Source organism: Musa acuminata, chromosome BXJ2-1, assembly GCF_036884655.1.
Source record: "Musa acuminata AAA Group cultivar baxijiao chromosome BXJ2-1, Cavendish_Baxijiao_AAA, whole genome shotgun sequence".
Taxonomy (NCBI): Eukaryota; Viridiplantae; Streptophyta; class Magnoliopsida; order Zingiberales; family Musaceae; genus Musa; species Musa acuminata.
Window position 1 is genome coordinate 39,046,902 of NC_088338.1, and position 7,812 is coordinate 39,054,713.

The following is a 7,812-nucleotide window of genomic DNA, read 5'->3' on the forward strand; positions in this document are numbered from 1 at the left end:
GGCGGCCAGGCCGCAGGCAGCAGCGGCAGTGCCGCTCGCGCAGGCGGCGGCGGCGATGGCAGATTAGGGTTGGCATATTTACGTTTTTGTCCTCGAGGCTAGGGTTTTGAAAAATTACAGTTTTACCCTTTGCAAATATCGTAATTACAGTTTATGTTCTGTCAACATATTTACGGTTTTGCCCTCGGGTCTAATTTCTGCCAAATTACAGTTCTGCCATTCGCATATTTTCGATTTTATATCCTATCAAATATTTTCGGTTTTTTATCATTATGAAATTGAGAAATTTAGGTTATATTCTCAATTATAAAATTGATAAATATCATTTATTATAATTATGATTAATTTTAATCATGATTATAATTTTTGATTATTTGATTGGATTTAATTTTGATTAAAAAAAAAAAAACTATAAATTATGGTTTATTTTATGGTTTTCTCATATGAATTATTCATTATATATGTGGTAAATAAAATTAAAATCCAATTATTGTTTTTGGAATTTTTATTTATTTATTCACATGTATATGCTTGAAATTATCATATGAGTTTTATTAAAGTTCAATAATTATTATTGTTATTTATTATTGAATTACTTTTTATTAAAGTTCAATAATTGTTATTGTTATTTATTATTGAACTTCTTAGCATTAAATTTCAATAATTATTATTGTTATTTATTATTGAATTACCTTTTATTAATGTTCAATAATTATTATTGTTATTTATTATTGAACTGTTTTACATTATTATTCAATAATTATTATGGTTATTTTATTATTGAATTGTTTTGCATTATGTTCAATAATTATTGTTGTTATTTATTATTGAATTGTTTTGCATTAGTATTCAATAATTATTATGGTCATTTTATTATTGAATTGCTTAGCAAAAATTAAATAAATTGATGAATATTATTTGTAATTCATTTCCCTAAGTTCTATCTGACTAGTAGCTGCCAAAGTGGCCTAGGATGATAAACTTTTGTGATATGAATTACAATAAAAGTTTTATCATTTATAGGACATTTTTATTTTATATCATGGCATTAGTCTTGTAGCCACCAAAGTGACCTGGACTAATGACTTATAAAATAATATTAAAGAATTAGTCCTAAATAATATTAAAGAAATAATATTCATAATGGCACATATAATTATGAGATTTAGATAATCCCAAAGGAGAATCTAATTCAAATAATTATGTGATGGGGTAGGATGATACTATTTAGATATCCTTGCAGTTTAGGGTTGTATACCCAAAGGTAACAATACCTATTCCTCAAGGATGGTATCAGTCCTCCAAAAATATTCTTGAGTGAACACTAGATATGTCAATATTTCACCCAAAGGTGTAATATAGATGATATCAATAGTTCATCAATTTTTGACAAACTCAAAGCATTAATGTTGTTATATATCTTTTTTGCAGTGGTACTTCCGCATATACACTCATATGCTTCAAGTGTCCCTGTACTTTCTGGATCAAATTATTCAGAATGGTTAGAGCATGTGCAATTCACACTAGGCGTATTAGATCTTGATCTAGCATTACTTGTTGAAAAGCCTGCAGACTTGACTGATGAAAGTACTGCAGAACAAGTTAATGAAATGAAGGCTTGGGAAAGATCTGATAGGCTTAGTTTAATGTTCATAAGAATGACAATTGCAAATAACATAAAGACTTCATTACCGATGGCAACTAGCGCAAAGGAATATTTAAAGGTTATTGAAGACAGATTTAAATCTGCTGATAAGTCATTGGCTGGCACATTGATGAAAGAACTGACTACGGCTCAGTATGATGGTACTCGAGGAATTCAGGATCATATCCTCAATATGGCTGACAAAGCTGCAAAACTTAAAACATTAGGCATGAATGTTGATGAATCCTTCCTTGTGCAATTTATTCTCAATTCTCTTCCTTCTCAGTTTGGCCCATTCAAGATTCATTACAATACAAATAAGGATAAGTGGGACTTGAATGAGTTGACTAGCATGTGTGTTCAGGAAGAATTGAGATTAAGGCAGGAAAATTCATATAATGTCATGACGACTACTCAAGGAGGTGGTAACAAGAAAAGAAAGTTGAAGCATCATCCATCAAAGAGATTTGCTAAGTCTGGAAATGTTAAACAGACTAATGAAAAGAAAGCCTTTACTGTAAAGTGCTTCTTTTGTGGCAAGAAAGGACATGTGAAGAAGGATTGCATTAAACGCAAGACTTGGTTCGAAAAGAAAGGTATTAACTCGACCTTTGTATGTTTCGAATCAAACATTACAGAAGTTCCTTCTAACACTTGGTGGATTGATTCCGGTGCTTCAACTCATGTTACAAATAATATGCAGGGATTCCTTTCAATTCGGAAACCAAAAGAACATGAAAGATTCATCATTATGGGAAATCGTCTTAAAGCGAAAGTGATATCAATGGGAACTTATCGTCTACGCTTAGAGACGGGTCACTTGATGGATCTTGTTGACACATGTTATGTTCCTACAATTTCTAGAAATTTGATTTCTCTTTCTAGAATTGATGAGTTGGGATATTGTATTTCTTTTGGTAGTGGCAAACTCAGCATATTTTACGATTCAATAAAAGTTGGTTCTGGAATTCTGTGTGATGGTTTGTACAGAATTAATTTGGATCTTGAGTTTGCAAAGACACTAATGACCCTGCAATCAAATGTTGGATTGAAACGTAGTTTCAATAATGAAAGATCTTCTATATTGTGGCATAGACGATTGGGGCATATCTCCAAGGAAAGAATTGAAAGATTAGTGAAGGATAATATTTTGGAACATTTAGACTTCACTGATTTTGATATTTGTATAGATTGCATTAAGGGAAAGCAAACTAAACATATAAAGAAAAATGCCACAAGAAGTAAAGAACTCCTTGAGATTATTCATACTGATATCTGCGGACCACTCCATATTCCTTGTTTTAGTGGAGAAAAATATTTCATCACATTTATAGATGATCTGTCCAGATATGGCAAAGTTTATCTAATACATGAAAAGTCTCAAGCCGTTGATACTCTTGAAGTATACATAAATGAGGTTGAGAGACAATTAGATAGAAAAGTTAAAATTGTCAGATCTGACAGAGGTGGTGAATTTTATGGCAGATATGATGGATCTAGTCAGAATATTGGTCCTTTTGCTAGATTCCTGGAACAACGGGGTATTTGTGCTCAATATGCATTACCAGGTGTGCCACAGCAGAACGGTGTTGCTGAAAGGCGAAATCGTACTCTGATGGATATGGTTAGGAGCATGATGAGTTATTCCTCTGTACCTGAGTCGATGTGGGGTGAAGCTCTTAGGACAGCTATGTACATCTTGAACAGGGTTCCTAGCAAGTCAGTTTCATCGACTCCATTTGAGTTATGGACTGGTAGGAAGCCCAGTCTGAGACATCTACATATATGGGGGTGTCCTGCAGAGATAAGAGTATTCAATCCACATGAAAAGAAATTGGATCCAAGAACTATTTCAGGATATTTTATTGGTTATCCAGAAAAATCCAAGGGATACAGATTTTATTGCCCTAATCATAGTATGAGAATAGTAGAATCTGGTAATGCAAAATTCCTAGAAAATGGCGAAATCAGTGGGAGTGAAAAATCTCGAAGGATTAATTTTGATATTGAGGAGATTCAGGTTAATTCTCCCATATCATCTCCTGTCCGAGAGATTGTTGTTCCTCAAATCAATGAGAGTATTGATGAGGGTGAACAACAAAATAACATCCAAGAACTCTCACATGATGTTGATGTCGCCGCTGATGATCTTGTAGAACAATCACAATTGGCAGATTTGAGAAGATCTCAAAGGAAAAGGAAACATGCCATTTCTAATGATTATGTTGTATATCTACAAGAATCAGATTATGATATAGGAATAAAAAGAGACCCCTTATCGTTTTCACAAGCCATAGAAAGTAACGATTCTGAAAAATGGTATGATGCAATGAAAGAAGAGTTAAAATCAATGGTACAGAATGATGTCTGGGATCTCGTTGAATTGCCCAATGATTGTAAAAGAGTCGGTTGTAAATGGGTCTTTAAGACAAAACGTGACTCAACGGGCAATATCGAACGATATAAAGCCAGACTTGTGGCCAAAGGTTTTTCTCAGAAGGAAGGCATCGACTATAATGAGACTTTTTCTCCTGTTTCTAAAAAGGACTCATTGAGAATCGTTATGGCATTAGTAGCTCATTATGATCTTGAGTTGCATCAGATGGATGTGAAAACAGCATTTCTGAATGGGGATCTAGATGAGGAAATCTATATGGAACAACCTGAAGGATTCATAGAAAAGGGAAAAGAAAGTTGGGCTTGTAAACTTAAGAAATCCATTTATGGCCTTAAACAAGCTTCCAGACAATGGTATATAAAGTTTCATAATACCATTACTTCCTTCGGATTTAAGGAAAACACTGTTGATCAGTGTATATACCTGAAGGTAAGTGGGAGCAAGTTTATTATATTGGTCTTATATGTGGATGATATTTTACTTGCCAGTAGTGATCTTGGTTTATTGCACGAAACCAAGATGTTTCTCAACAAGAACTTTAAGATGGTTGATATGAATGAGGCATCCTATGTCATTGGCATTGAGATATTCAGGGATAGATCTCAAGGATTATTAGGATTGTCTCAGAAAGGATATATTGATCGTATCTTGGAGAGATTTAATATGCAGCTTTGCTCAACCAATGATGTGCCTATTACTAAAGGTGAAAATTTCAGTCAAAACCAATGCCCAAGAAATGACTTAGAAAAGAATCAAATGAAGAATATTCCTTATGGATGCGCAGTTGGAAGTCTGTTATATGCTCAAACCTGTACAAGACCAGATATCAGTTTTGCAGTTGCAATGCTGGGAAGATATCAAAGCAACCCAGGAATGGAACATTGGAAAGCTGCAAAGAAAGTAATGAGATATCTACAAGGGACAAAAGATTATATGCTCACATACAGGAGATCTGATCAGCTTGAAGTAACTGGATATTCAGATGCTGATTTTGCAAATTGCCTCGATAGCAGGAAGTCCACTTCAGGATTTGTATTTATGTTAGCTGGTGGGGCAATTTCTTGGAAAAGTGCAAAGCAATCGCTTATTGCATCATCAACAATGGAAGCTGAATTTGTGGCATGCTTTGAGGCCACAAATCAAGCTTTATGGCTGCGAAATTTTATCTCAGGACTTGGTGTGGTCGACTCAATTGCCAAGCCGCTGAAGATATTTTGTGATAACACCGCAGCAGTTTTCTTCTCTAAGAATGGCAAGTACTCTAGTGGTTCCAAGCACATTGAGATAAAGTACTTGGTGGTTAGAGAAAGAGTCCAGAAACAGCAAGTGTCAATTGAGAACTTGAGCACCACTATGATGATTGCTGATCCATTGACAAAAGCCTTACAGTGCAAAATATTCAAAGAACATGTTCTTAGAATGGGGCTTGTGAGCAAGTCATAAAGGATATGGTGATGCATGTTTATGTGGATGCTATTATTGACATTTTACTTAATTAAAGTTATCTGTTTCTGCTATCCTGTTTACATTTATGTTTATGCATATTATGGTTGAATGTAATAACAGGATTGTCTTGACAAGACAAATTACAGGGGTCATTATGGACTATGTTAGGAAAGACTAACAATGTTGTGGTACATAGAAGGGAGTATGACATTGATGAAATACAACCGCTATGACTCGCATTGATAGTTGGACTTAATATAGTATTATTGTGATTATTGGACTTATTGGCTTATTTTTAAAACATGGCCATGTATAAAATGCTTTTCAAAATTAATTTTTTTTGGAATCCAATTAGGTAAAATTGTTTTCAAACAAATTTTGTTTTATTTGTTTTGATTTTGCATCTCTTTTATATCTTATCAATTAATGGGCCAAGTGGGAGAATGTTAGAATATGTGGCCCTTTTTTATAATTGAATAAGATAGAATAGCTAATTGGGTTCCGTTGCGATATTTTAGCCAATAAAGACTAAGTCCACTACGGAACGATTCCTCGGAGATATTCTTGATGGGAGGATATCTTCTGAGATCTCATCTCATCGTAGACCCTCTGCTCTCGCCTATTAAAGGACAGGATCTCTAGGGGTTGTTAAGGGTGGTTAGTGTGTTAGCGCGTCACACGTATAGACGCATCTCTCCGTTGAGGAATTCAGTTATTCTCCTCGACTCTCTCCCCCAAAACCCTCTCCCCAAATCCATCAATTTGTGTGATCCTGTGAAAGGATAGGAAGAGAGGAGAAAGGGTCTACGCTTCGCACTCCCTGCAGATTCCGCAGCGCGATCGGATTAAAGACGGAGCGCAGCAATCTTGGATCACGGTGCTGAGCAGATCAAACAAGATCTCTGAACGGATGGCATCAAAAGGTACGCATCGTATATTAGATCTATGTATTGAATTTCAAATCCTGGCATATAGGTTAATTCCGCATTATTGATTTAGCATAATTACAGATTTTTATGCTTACAGCTAAGGGATAGGTCAAGATCTCTCCTTGATACTAAATAGATTGTATATTCTATATTTCATGGGGGAGAACAATATCTGCGAAAATACATATTAGATTTACCAAGGTTAAGGGCAGAAAGAACACAGTTGAAGGTTTTAGGATTAACCCTAAAGAAAATTATCACATCATCATAAAAAATAAGATAAGAAATCTTAATTCTTTTGATGTTAAAGGGGGTAAATTTATTTAAGTTGATAAGGCCCATGAGAATAGAGTATAGGTTCTACTAGATCAATATATATAGAGAAAAAGATATTATGTATCCTTGGTAGATAGTATGATATCTAGAGAACTAGTTAGAAGGTATCTAATTAATCAGGCAAATAAATATTGGGGAGGACAAGCAAGCTAAAATTCAAGCTATAAAAGGGGTGGAAAGTTCATTAGCTCCATAACCTTCAAATTAATATTCTAAGAAATGCTATCAAAGGCCTTAGTAAGATCGATTTTGAAGATGATAAGAGGGGAGCTACCTTTAGAGTTGGCTATCGAGTGGGCCAACTTATTAGCAATCAAAATATTATTATGGACAGAGTGACCAAATATGAATGCAAATTGCTCCTATTGAACAAGATGGTTGAGGTGGGTTCGAATTTGGTTGTCCAGAATCTTGGAAAGTAACTTGTAGACTATATTATACAATGTAATTGGCCAATCATCCATGAATTTTTTTAAGATTATCTATTTTAGGGATAAAGACTAAGAAAGTTCTACTCGAGCTCTTAGGAAGGCGTTTGAAGTTTTAAAAAAAGTTGAAAGTATTCATGATATTATCTTTGAGAAGGTCCCAATATTTAATAAATAATTCTACATTGAAGCCACTAAGGTCAAAGCTCTTACTTTAGCCTATTTGCTTGAGAGAGATACTAATCTTTAAAAGAGAAAATGTTACACTCAAGAGGGCACTATCGATGTGATTTAAAATGTGAAGAGGGGGAATAAGACCACAATTATTGAAAGTTTTGGAGCTCGAATAAGCCAACTAGCTCAAGTATCAACTAGAAAAATGAGAGCATATCTCATCTTTATTATGGTAAAGGTCCCCACTATCAAGTTTTAAGATGTTAATATAATTCTTATGAATTTTTAGGGTGGCAACTTTGTGAAAAAAAAAAGTATTTTTATCCTTTTAGAGGTTTTATCCTCCGTTTAATATGAAGTTACATATTTAAGATAATAAGTCGAGGCAAAAGAGATTAAAGTGCTTATTATGGTCAAGAATGCCCAAGGAGTCCTTAGTTTTAAGTTCAATAATTT